The 12,899-nt window shown below is 42.0% G+C and overlaps 1 long non-coding RNA gene across 1 annotated transcript in view; it reads right to left on the bottom strand.

Annotated features, from left to right (window-relative positions):
* Positions 1–608: 608 nt before the first annotated feature.
* Positions 609–12,899, bottom strand: part of LOC120219994 — a 34,595-nt gene continuing 22,304 nt past the window's right edge. The window contains exon 3 of the long non-coding RNA XR_005525434.1: positions 609–790. This is a non-coding gene — a long non-coding RNA (uncharacterized LOC120219994). The remainder of the gene's footprint in view (positions 791–12,899) is intronic.

The raw sequence follows: 12,899 nt of genomic DNA, 5'->3' as shown, positions 1-12,899 counted from the left end.
CAGTAAGTGTTCAAGTCTGAAGAGTGGGAGAAAGTTTGGTGATACCAAGAAAAGCACTTTCTGGGGTGCCTAGGTGGCTCAACTGGTTAAGCATCTGACTTTGGCTGAGGTCATGCTCTCATAGTTTGAGTTTGAGCCCCGCATCAGGCTCTGTGCTGACAGCTCAGAGCCTAGAGCCTTCTTCAAATTCTGTGTCTCCCTCTCTCTCTGCCCCTCCCCCGCTACACTCTGTCTCTCTCTCTCTCAAAAATAAATAGAACATTAAAAATATTTTTGAAAAATAGAACACTTTCTTTTGAAACAAATACACAAAAAACATGTAAGCAACCACCCCTCAAGGAATTCAGAAAAGCGAGCAGGTTGAGGGACAAAAGATGACGAATTCACATTTGGAGATCCTGGCAGAAGGAGGAGGAGCCGTGTCCATCATGCCTTTGACATGTCAGATACTTCTCAAGCAGTCACTGCTTTTAAACGTGGTATCCCTGTGTGTGATGCTTTGGGACGATGCAGACAATGAGTTGGCTACTTGGTCCCTGAGAAGCTCAGGAGATAATGAGGTGTAGGGACACCCACACACGGCTAATGACATGTATAACGCAAACAAGTCAAACAGAAACCACACACGTGTATTTCAGGAAGAGGTGACAGACGGGAGAAACGAAGCAAGTCAGGTCGCTGAAGGTGGAGCTTGAAGAAGTTCTGAGCTGGAACAGAATAACTGGCCCAGGATACGATCAGAATTGTTCCATCCGTATGGGGAGTTGTTCAAAACGGACATTCTCGTGGCCTGAGAATACAAAAACAATCGCTGATGTCATCATCTTACAGCACTGATTCATTAAGCATCAACAGTATTCTTCACATTGTGCTACTTGTCAAAAATCTCTTCTTCAGAGGAACCCACAGACGCATGGGTGAGTGACAGGTGGCAACGTATTATAACATAGCACGGGAAGCGCTCAGACATCAGTATGCACAAAACGATACGGGAACCCACAGCAGGATCTAGAGCACCGTGAGAGGGGGAGCATGGTTGGGGCCCTAGAGGGGATGAAGGTGGAGCTGCAATGAAAGCGAACTAGAAAGACCCATTCATTTATTCATTATTGTCCATTCCCAAGCAGAGTTTCCCAGGCCTCTGAGGTATCGCCCAGCGGGAGCGGAGAAGCGTGTAGGTGTGGAGAACAACTCAGGGTGGGCTCTTTAATGCAGTTCCTCAAGCCTGATCCTGGCAACAGGCCAGAGAGTTTTGGATCACCTTTTATTTATTTAGACATTCATTCATTCATTTTTTTTTCCAGGGAAGCATAACAGAGCATTTGTAGCTTAAACTATTGTAATTCTCATATGCTGGCTGGTTTCCAGCATAAGCTGACTGAATAAACTCACCACCTTTCAGGGCAGCCACTCCTAGGAATCTTTATGTACCAATCTCTGCAAAAGTCTTCCGTACCAGGAAAATTAAAGGGAAGTGCATCTCAGAAAGTTGTTAGGAAGGCAGATTCTTTTGCTTGTTGCTGGGTATCACTGTTAAGTCTCTCATCTTCTTTAAACTGCATTTTGTTTTATGTTTAGTAATTTTTATTTTTAATTGCAGTAAAAATCACATAACACAAAGTTTACTACTTCAGCCATTTTTAAGTGCAGCTTTCAGTAGAGTTAAATACATTCACGTTATTGGGCAACCAATCTCTAGAACTTTTTTTATATTGTGGAATTGAAACTGTATACCCATTACACAAGTCCCCATTTCCTCCTCCCCTAGTCCCTAGTAACCACCATTATACTTCCTGTTTCTATGAATCTGACAACTTTAGGTCTCAGGTAAGTGGCAGCATACAGTATTTATCTTTCTGCGTCCGGTTTATTTCACATAGCATAACGTTTGCAAGGTTCATCCATGTTGTAGCACGTGTCAGAATATTCTTCCTTTTTAAGGCTGAATGATATTCCATTGTATGTACATACCATATTTTGCTTATCCATTCATCCATGACTGGATATTTGGGTTATTCCACCTCTTGGCTCTTATAAATAATGCTGCTATGAACAGCACTGCGCAAACATCTCATTAAGATCCTGCTTTCAATTTTTTGGCTCAGTTCCCAGAAATGGGATTGCTGGGTCATGTGGTAGTTCTATTTTTGATTTTCTGGTGAATGGCCATACTGTGTTCCTTAGCAACTGTACCACCTTACATTTAGTATCAATCAGGTCTGGGTGGAGCCTCCCAGAGCTCCTGGATTACCTTTAACTCCTGACAAGGTTAAGGCCTCATCCTCTAGCAGTCCTTTGTGGAGAGGGAGGCTGCTGTCCTCATAGGGACAGAGAAAAGACTAGGACACCTTCAATGGGGGTATAGCAATCCCTCCAAGGAACTGAATCATAGCGTGAGGCCCAAGCATAGGGTAGATTCACCTACCCAGGACCATCTCACCTGCCAAACTGCCAAGTGATCTCTGCTTCTTCCAGAGAACATGTCCATCCACGTGTCTGGGAACCCTGTACCATTTGGAAGTCTGCTCTAGCTGATGTGATACCCTTAGCATTTGATGACATCAAGACCCTTGATATTCAGTAGTATACCATTAAATTCCTTTTTTTCCCCATGGCTCTCCAGTATTGATCCCTACCTATCTCTGCTTCTACTGCCATAGTTTTTGTAATGCCATCAATGTCCCTAAAAGGGGGGGTTCCCCTTTCCTTTAGATATACTCATCTAGAAGACCAGGAATTCTCCTCTTAAAAGGAGCAGTGAGTTTTGCCATCAGGAGAATTAGACCTGCCCCTGGGGTGGGGAGGTGAGATAATTAGAACCTTGGAGATATGTAAAAATACTAATCTTAACGTGACAAAAGGTTATATCCTCCAGAAAAGTGAGAATTTTATAATGACTAACATTCCTGAGAATGGGACAAAACAAGAAGTCAAATGCAAATACTCGGAGCAGACAACTCCATTTGTATCCAAGAGGCTTCAAGGTTTGGGACCCTTGGAAACACATCTGCCCATATAATATGATAAAGGCAAAAAGAAGGTGATCCTGACTCTCTGCTATATCACCAGAAAATTTTATACCTGGCATGCTCAGAGATATCCTTCTTCCCACTTTGGTTCACCTTCCAAACAAGTCAGACCTAACAGTTCCCAAGAGACCCAGTTCTTCATTTAGGGCCCCAAAGACTAGATAAGAAACTGGCCTGTCTGCACAATGTTTGAGAACCCACACAAGCAAATATCAAGGAGGCAAACTGTACCATTTTTCCTGACCCCAGAGGCTATGTACACTGTAGCTTATAGTGACTTCAATTCCTTCCAGAATGTGGTCTTCTGCTTAGGGATGGTAGAGGCCCTAACATAGATGTGAGGTATGGGATGCATATCTCCTAGGCCCACTTCAGTTTTGTGCCTCAGTGCCTATGACAGAGTGAGCATCTTCCAATGTGACATGTGCTTTTCACATTTAAAAGCACCTATTTTTCATTTAACCCAGTTCCGGAAATGCACCAAGGAAAGGGTCTTCTATTGCAGTACTGGGTGAAAAGCTGTGTGTGCTAGATTTTTCAGGAAAGCACACATCAGTCTCCAGCAGGGGCTATTAGTCTAATTTTCATGTGACTTTCCTGGGCTTATCGGACTTTAGAACCTATGCCCAATGTTTCATGCAGTTCTACTGGAATCATCTCTGTGGTGTGTTATTTCACCTTTTTGATGCTCATTTTTCTCATCTGTGTATGGAGAGTTGGACAAAGACATCTCAAATATCCCTGCAATATTCAGTGATTCCACTGGGGAAGGAGGAACTGTAGGAAATAACTGTCAGCACAAAACCACAAAAGAACGTCTGCCCTTTCTTACTTTTATTCCCTCCTTGCATGTGTCTTTTAGAGAAGCAAGTGGTAGGAGTCCCAAATAAGAAAGCACACTAAAGTGCTTAAAATGGTGGTGCCAAGGGCTCCTCCAGCATTGGCTTGCTAATTCCCAAGGCAAAGAGTTGCACTGTTGGGTAGCTTACTGTTCTTCTTGCTAGAAAAAGCCTTCTTAACATTAACCTTGACTTGTCTCCTCCTACCTTATTAATTCAAATCTTCTCCATGAAGATTATATGGAACAGGTCAACTTGTTTCAATATGCATCGTGGTGGGGTGTATGCATGTGTGTGTACATATACTGACACCTTCACACTGGATCCCTGTAATTGTGTGTGGTCTATTGTGGGGTCGTATATACCAATGCATTGGTATATTTTATGACACCAGAAAGACCTGTATTATGAATGAGGCTGATGTAATTTGGTGAACTATGATTTACGGAAACTCTTTACAGGTTAAATGGGGGAATAAAGGAGGTGGTTTAAAAAAGCAAATTGTCCACTGACACATTCCTCTTGTTAAATTGACTTATAGCCAATAGTGCATTTTTTAACATAAGTCAGTGTCCTCTATACTGGAAAAATTTCCTCAACTTTCCTTCTTTACTTCTCTTCCTGCTCCCAATTCAGGCTTTGGGTCAAATGTAGTCTTTGCTACTACCAGCTAGCTCTGTGACCCAACATAAATGTCTTCATTCCTTTAATCCTCAGCTTTTTTATTTGTGGAGGCTGAGTAATGGCTCCCCAAAGATGGTGTCTTCCTAATCCCTGGAAACTGTGACTATATTAGGTTACATGGTAAAGAGAAATTACAGTTGCAGATGGACTTAAAGTTGCCAGTCAATTGACCTGAAATGGGAAGACTATCTAGGATGATCCATATGGGCCCAGAGTAATCCCAAAGGAAAATGAAGGCAGAAAATGTCACAGTATGGTATGATGTGACTTTAAAAAACTCAGCTAGTCTTTGCTGGCTTTGAAGATGGAGGAAGGGTACCACATGCTCAGGAATATGGGTGGCCTCAAGCAGCTGGAAAAAGCAAGAAAATGATTCTTCCCTACAGCCTTCAAAAAGGACTGCAGCCCTTCAGACACACCCTGATGTTATTTCATGGAAACCTGCATCAGACTTCTAAAGAACCACAAGATGATAAATTTGAGTTGTTTTAAGGCATTACATTGGGGTTCTTTGTTATAGCACCAATAGAAAACTATTGCACTCTCTATGAAATGCAGTTAATGATGGAATCTATCCTAAAATGACTGCCTGGACAGTTCCGGTAACCTCCACTGCCTGATACGTACCAAATACTCAGTATATAGATGCTATTTTTAAGCCTTCTCCCAACTTACCCCAAAGCCAAAGGTGATGGCACATTGGAGGCTCCATTGCAAATCCTACTATGAATGGGCTTGCCAGCAGCAGCTCTCCAGGAGCCAGTTGACAGCGGAAGAAAGCACAATCCTTTCAAACCCATTTGGCCAGGGCTGACTGTCTGCCAATTTTCTAAAGGGATTTTCATTTTTAAATTAAAGTGATAGATCTACCTGTCTGCATCTTTATGACTGTGGGAGCAAGCTTCACGCCCAAGAGCCAACTTTGCTTTTCCTACGTATTCATTCTTGTTTTAATTTGTATATTTTATAAAGAAGCCATGGATAACTCAGCTTTAAAGTAATTCCCTGTCTATAAGCTTTTAAAACCTTACTTGGGGAAAACAACAGCTCATATCATGGATAAATTCAGTGAAAAGAGAGGCTATTTCTGGCAGGGTAGAGAATAGATCCAACACTTTCTGGGAAACTTTTCTCTTGGCCCTTTGCCTGACCACCACACTCTCTATAGTCACCACCTCTCTCCCCTCCCCATTTTGCAGTTACCCCAATATTCCAAGAAATTGCCCAATTCTAAGGACTTTCAAAACCTTAAGTCAAAGTATGGTTCCACACGCCTTAGGTAGATGCAACAAAAGGGCAAAATCCTTCAGTTGGGGGGGGGTGGTTCTTTCCCTTTGGTTACACAAAACAATGTTAATGTAACATTTAGGGTGGAGACTTTACATGCTAAGTCAGAAAAGCTTTATTTATGGCCCAAACAGCTGTTGTAAGGTACTTGCCTCCCTCTTGATGGTTTGGGGATTATCCTATAGGCCTAACCTTAATGCTATGCTAGCCCTTATTTGGATTCCTTTAATCCCAATACCATCTCACCATTTGCATTTGTTGTCTTTGGCATAAAAAATTTAAAAAGAAAGAGAACCTTTGTTGATGGCACAATCAAGTCAACACAGCATTTACATGGACAGGGGTATGGTGGCAGATTCAAACTGAGAAGTCTGCTTTGGTAATGGGGTAGGGGGCCAAGGAGAGGGCTGCTGGCTGGTCTGTTTGGGGTTTTTCTTTTCTGATTTTGGATGGGTCAGATGTTTCCATTCCTTTCATGCTGTTGGTACATGTACATGCATGTTCGTGGAAGATCAACATTTCAGAGTGGTATGATTTTCACGTTTTCTTTCTATATCTTCCATGAAGAAGAAGCAATGAAAAAGCCTCTTGAGATCATTTGATTTTCTACCCACTCCCATCAGCAGCCTACTTAGAGGGCTGTAAGTGTCCCAAGGGACTTCTCATCTCTATTCCCAGTCAGTGGAACTTTTATTGGCTTACTATGCTTTCCTATCTGGGCCCCACAGAGATAGTGAGACAGAGCCAATTAGGATGAGCCAGGGAAATAGCTAGCACAAGTGAGGAAAGATTCTGGAAGTGAGCCATACCTGGAAGGAATATGGGAATGGGATGTAATTGTATAGAAAAGAGAAGGGCTTTTGTGAAGAGAGCCTAATTAAGGAAAGAAGAAGAGAGCCTTCAGTGTATATTGTCTGAAGGACAGAACACAGTCCCTCTCTCCTTCAGGGGACCCAGCTCTAAAGAAAGGACTTGAGTGACAAGTGGGTGCATGGAGTTGAGACACAAAGAATCTTCTGACCATGAGGACAGAGAGAGATGGTTTCATTTATTTTTCCAGGTAATTCATATATATTTCAGATGGGTAGTTTTCTATGTGTTCTGTTATAATGCAATTCATACTAGATAGGGGGAATGACTCTCTCATGAATTCTTCCAAGCTCTCAGCCAGAACCCTGAATTCTAGAAGTTTAACCTTAAAAACTATTTATGTAAAAAAAATGGTTTTAACTGAAGGAAAGCAACACATTTTAGCAACACCACAGGCTGGGAGAGTTTACTGCCTTCACTTTGAGAAGAGGAAAACTCAAACCTAAAAAGCATTAGCATTCTTTTTTTTCTCCACATACAAGCTGAATAAAACTATTTTTGTTTGTTTATTTGTTTGTTCATTTTTTGCTAGTTTTCCAACATTGACTCTGGATTTGATCTCTGGCAGTGCAGAAAAACCTAAAATAGAACTGACTTTTAAAACTTGCCATCCCCTGAATCTTCTTTGCTTATAGTCCTCTCTTTGTTGAAAAATGTGCTTTTACTAAGAATGAATACTATTCAAGGTACTCTTAAAGATCACTATTTTCTCTTTACCAAGGGGAAGCACATGCCCAAATGACAAAGTCATGAGTCTGTGTTTTCACTATGTTACTTACTATGGAGGGCTGGAGGTTGGAAGGGTGCATTCTGAAATGGTTGAAACACTGCTAAAAATTGCAAAAATTGGGGTGGTCAGAAAAATGCTGTACTTACTGTAAGACAATTTGAAGGGTTTGGTTTAAAAAGTGGCTGCACCTAATATCAAGGTTTCAAAATCAAGCTCACACTTACTTACTAAGTTCCCATTATGTATCTTCAAAAAGAAACCAATGTATCTGCTGCTATCAGAGAGCTCAGGCCTACGGAAAAATTGGAGGCAAGACAGGATTCAATCGCCCTTCCTTCTCCACACTCCAACTACAGTGTTACAACATGATATAGATTTGCCTCCCTGCCATGAAAATTGGAACACAGTGGCCCTTTGCTTCCAAAATAAATAAGAGTTAGGTTTCCCAGCATTTCCCGTCTTTTCCAGGTTCATTCCAGGAGCTTGGCTTTAAACAAGATTAAACATGCACACAGCTGAAACCAGACTGGGTACTATGGAAATGTGGAAAGAGTGGACTTAAGTCTTAGCTCTTCAAGACAGTCTAGATTCATTCCACAGCAAATGTTACTCACAGCTGCTACTCTTCTGGTAAACAGAAGAGAAAAGAAGAAAGAGGTTATTATCTGCCTATTTAAACTATCCCAAGTTGAGGGGCCAATAGATAATATGGTAACCACACAGCATGATTTTTTTATTTTTTAAGTTTTACTTGACTGGAAAGATTGTCTACGGGGGTCTCTAAGTTCTGAATGAAGAGAAAAACACTTGTTAAACACTTGGCTTTAGTACACCTTGAACATCTCTACAGCAGAATCAGGTCTTGAATCTATTTCTCCAACCTAAATTCACCATTCACTAAGTTTCCTTGTATTGTTGGTGACTGATGCAGGACAACCATTACTATGCTTCATGAGACCTCTTTGCCATCTTTAAGGATAAAACTGATTTAAGAAATGAGAGAACCAGGTAATGTTCATTTGGACAATTAACATTATGCGTGAAGGCCTGCTTATCTAAGCCCATGAAAGGCAGGTGACACTCTGATCTCAACTCAAAATACACACATCAGGAGTTAGAGACCTCAGAGGTTGCCTGACTCTAACCTTCTCATCCACTATGAAAGAGGAAGCTGAGTACCAGAAGAGATGCCATGTCCTTCTAGCATTTTCTTAGGGGGGTTTACTTTCTCTTCCCTCCATGTAACTTAAATAGCTCAAGAAGTCCTGTAAACAGACATGCCTGGTTAAGAATTCCACAAATATCATAACTACCAGCACTTGGCACAGAGCCAGAGAGGGGATGTTCTGGGTGGTCATTGTTGAGAGGTCAGTTAAGAGGTCAGGATAAGGGGAATTTTGGCATAGACTGCTGCAGGAAGTTAACAAAGACACAAAATCATAATTCACTACTCCCTTACAGCCTGTTTATAAAAGTCCCATCAAGAATGGCCCATGATTTAGAAATGAGCACAGATTGAGAAATGCTCCCGTAGTAAGATGTTCCAAGGCATTTGGTGGTGGTTTATTCCTGATCTCCAAATCCTGGGTTCTAGATGAATCTCCTAAGCTAAGACATTTGGTCTGCCTGTGTGTGTGAGTCACCATCTTACTCTGCCACTGGTCATATCAACCATTGTGGTACGTGGGCTTCAGACCCACTTAGGGTTTACTCTAGGTGACTGAGGAGGAGTCAAGAGATAGTCTGTGGCTAAGGTAGAAGAAACCAAATGAACAGTGAGGGGGGTCTAATCTGACCTGCCACTTCAAGACCAGAAGCACCAGACTCTCTGGAAGCTTGTTAGGAAAGTAGAATCTGCAGTTTCTCAAGACCTTCAGGTAATAATCACATATGCATTAAGCTTTCAGAGGCAGTGCCCAGTCCCATTCTCAGAGATTCTGATTTAATTGTCTGGGATTGTGATGTGGGCAAGGAGCTTTTAAAAGATTCCCCGGGTGCTCCTAAAGGGGAGCCATAGCCAAGAAGTGCTACAGAGCTCCAGAATGTAGTCATGCACTCTGGCTGAAAATATGGCACTGGGTAAATTCTCCTGACATACAAGGAATTGCACCTTATTGTGGTTAATATTCTATGCAGAAATCTCCACAGAGGTTTAGAGAAGATTTTTTAGAAGAAAACAGTGAAAAGGCAAATGCTAGGACAGCTGGGTAAAGAGGGAGGGAGAGATAACTGTAGAACACAGTAATTGAGATGAAATGAATTAATATATGAAAAACAGTTGGAATAGTAGATTATAGTGTAATCAGGGCTTTATAAATATTAGCGCTTTTTGTTCCTATTATCGTTCCTATTATGAAGACTATGGAGTTGAATAGAGGGAGGATACTACAATAGCTACTTTCATTTTGTGTCTCCTAAAGCCCAGCCCTTTACATTCATTTCCCTCGCATAATCCTGACAACAACAATTTCAAGAAGATATTATTATCCCAGTTCACAGGTGAGGAAACTGAGGCTTAGAGAGGTATCTTAGTCTGCCTGGGGTTGTTCTAATAGAATACCACAGACCAGGTGGCTTTAAAACACACACTTATTTCACACAGTTCTGGAGGCTGGGAAGTCCAAGATGAAGGTGCCAACCAGTTCAGTTCTTGCTGGGGGCCCTCTCTCTGGTTTGCAGATGGCTGCCTTATTTCTGTATCCTCACAGGCAGAGAGGGAGAGAACTCAGGTCTCTTCTGCTTATCGGGGCACTAACCCCATCATGAGGGTCTCACCTTTGTGACCTTATCAAAAGGAATTACCTCCCAAGGCCCCACTTCCCAATACCATCGGATTGAGGATTAAGGCTTCAATATATGAATGTTGGAAGGACACATGCAGTCTGTAACAGGATATGAACTATACTACCCAAGGTCAGAATTCAAACCCAGATCTACCTGAGTCCAAGTCAACCACTTAACCTCAACCAAGCTGAGGGTTATCATTGTATCCCCAGGATGGAGAGGATGGAAGCAAGCAAATAGAGGCTGAGAAAAGAAGGAGAAAGAGAAATGCTCCTGATAAATTCCAAATGGCATTGATTGACTATTCCCAGTTCTGAGACTCCCACTGCCCAAAGAGCAGTTACAGGCTCTTGCCTCTGGAATAAAGTAAAACTTGATCATTGGAGTTAAGCTCATCACTGTATTCAAGAGACATATTCTGCCCCTGGCTGGGTTCCAGCTAATGAACCTCCCCAGCCAGTCACAAAAGAGGGTGGAAAGGAGTGAGTGCCAAGCCCAAGGCATTTTATTACCAAACTGCTAGAATCAGAAGAGAATGTTTATCAGGTTGGCTAAGAAAACACTAGAAGCCATGTGGGTCGTGGAGCTGTACAGGATCTGCAGTACCAGAACCCGGTCAGATGCAGCCAGTGTGGATTTCTGAGGGCAGGCCTGGCGAAAGAAGCCAATGGATTTGTTTGAGTTAGGTATTTTTTAGAGGAATTACTGTGATAAGAGACCAAAGAAAGACCAAAGCCTAGGATTATATTCACCTAAAATTCCAGAAAGCATTCAATAAGGTTGCACATTAAACTCAATTGCCACAGGCTATAAATCATGGTAGGGGGTAAAATAGCTCAATGTGAAGATAAAATGCTTCTCAAAAGGAAATAAAAATGGGTAAAAAGAGGTAACATCTTTGGCTAGAAAGAGGTTACTCACAAGGCTGGTTTGATCTTTCCACACTTACATAAGTTAATCAGGAGGCAAAAACTTAGGTGGTTATTCATTATTATTTTTCCCAGAGAGAAAATAAATGGAACCATACTATTCGTAGGCTAGCAGAGTAAAAAATCTGCTCTTGAGCCCTCTTCTCCCAATTCTTCCTTGGATAACTATGGCATGCCTCTATTGTGCCAGGCACTGTTGTAGGCACTTGAGCTAATCAGCAAACCAAAGACACAAAAATCCCGACCTTCCTGGGGTTTGCATTATAATGGATGTATAACAACTGTATACATAGTGCTTTAAATTGGGCATAAACACCTATATCATCAATGTATATGAACCCCAGGATCGTTGTCCTAGTTCAAATAGTTTAAAAAGGAAATAGGTGAACTCTAGGGTTATTTGTTACAAATGTCTCCTACCTCCACAGAGGTTACATGTCAAGGCTTCTAGAATTTCTTCACTTCCAGGTTAGGATTAAGGGGGTATTATAAGCCTTCAGTTCTTGATGTAAGCATATGTATGTGGACCTTTGCCCCAGGAGAACCTAAAGCTTCTTGAAGGTAGGAATCACAGCACCATTTTTATCTTCCACATCTTTGGCTGGCTCACGGGAAACTGAGTTCTAACCTGCAAATGTCACTGACGTAGTTACAGGTTTTCACAAACAAGAGGAGACCACAGAAATAGCCACAATAACATCTCTGAGCACATGAAAGATTAGTACTAAGACTGTGGCAAACAGTTCTCCATTGCACAGAAGCCAGAAGAAAGTGAGGAAGTGGATGTGAAGGTTGCTCAGTGCCAGAACAGGTTGACAAAAACATCAGCAGAACTTTCTTTCTCTGGAAGTACTTAGAATGAAAAAAGATTCTTCTGAGCCTAAGGACACTTGGTTGGAGGCTTCTAAAAACAGAGAGTGGCAATAATCTCTTACGTCAATTCTAACTTGTGGCAGCAACTTAAAAAGCATGATGCTGGCAGGGTGGGACAGAGTTCCGAGCAGTATTTTTGGAGATAGTGTTCCCCAAAAGGACCTGTGTCAGTGGGTCACAAAGTTTCACTGGAAGATGGAGCTTTTGCATGTAATAAACCTAATGCTTGAGCCCCATTCTCCAGTGGATTCAGTGAGCTTTGATAAACTATGGTAACTCTGAAGCCCTGATTGGCCAATCATAGAACGGCAACTTTAATAGGGGACTAAAATTATCTTCAGGGTCAGTCCTTGTCCAAAAGATTGTGGATACGGCCTCCCACTATTCTAGGGAATGTAGGCAACAACCATGGTCTAGGATGAGTATACCCACGGACAGAGAAGGATCTCCAACCAGTGTTTTTATGGGTTGTGATGGCAGAAGCGACGCTGCTCAGCATGCGTAGAACACATATCCAAAGGCCTAAGAGTCAAGTATTTGCCTTTTCCCTCTCCTCTCATCCTTGCTGTCTTCCCCTACCACCACCCCCCTTTTTTTTCAGTTTACTTATTTGAGAGAGAGCGCATGAGTGAGCACACACATGATCAGGGAGTCAGAGAGAAAGAGAGAGAGAATCTCAAGCAGGCTCTATGCTGTTAGCGTAGAGCCCAGTGAGGGGATCCATCTCATGAACGACGAGGTCATGATGTGAGCCAAAATCAAGAGTTGGATACTTAACAGACTGAGCCACCCAGGAACCCCCCTGCTGTCTTCCTTGTTCTGCCAAACACATCCACACAATTGGATGAGCAGTGGAGTCCTTGAGAAGCTGATC

Source organism: Hyaena hyaena, unplaced genomic scaffold, assembly GCF_003009895.1.
Source record: "Hyaena hyaena isolate Hyena2069 unplaced genomic scaffold, ASM300989v1 scaffold_659, whole genome shotgun sequence".
In the NCBI taxonomy this organism is placed as follows: domain Eukaryota; kingdom Metazoa; phylum Chordata; class Mammalia; order Carnivora; family Hyaenidae; genus Hyaena; species Hyaena hyaena.
This window is presented reverse-complemented; position numbering and strand designations above follow the sequence as displayed.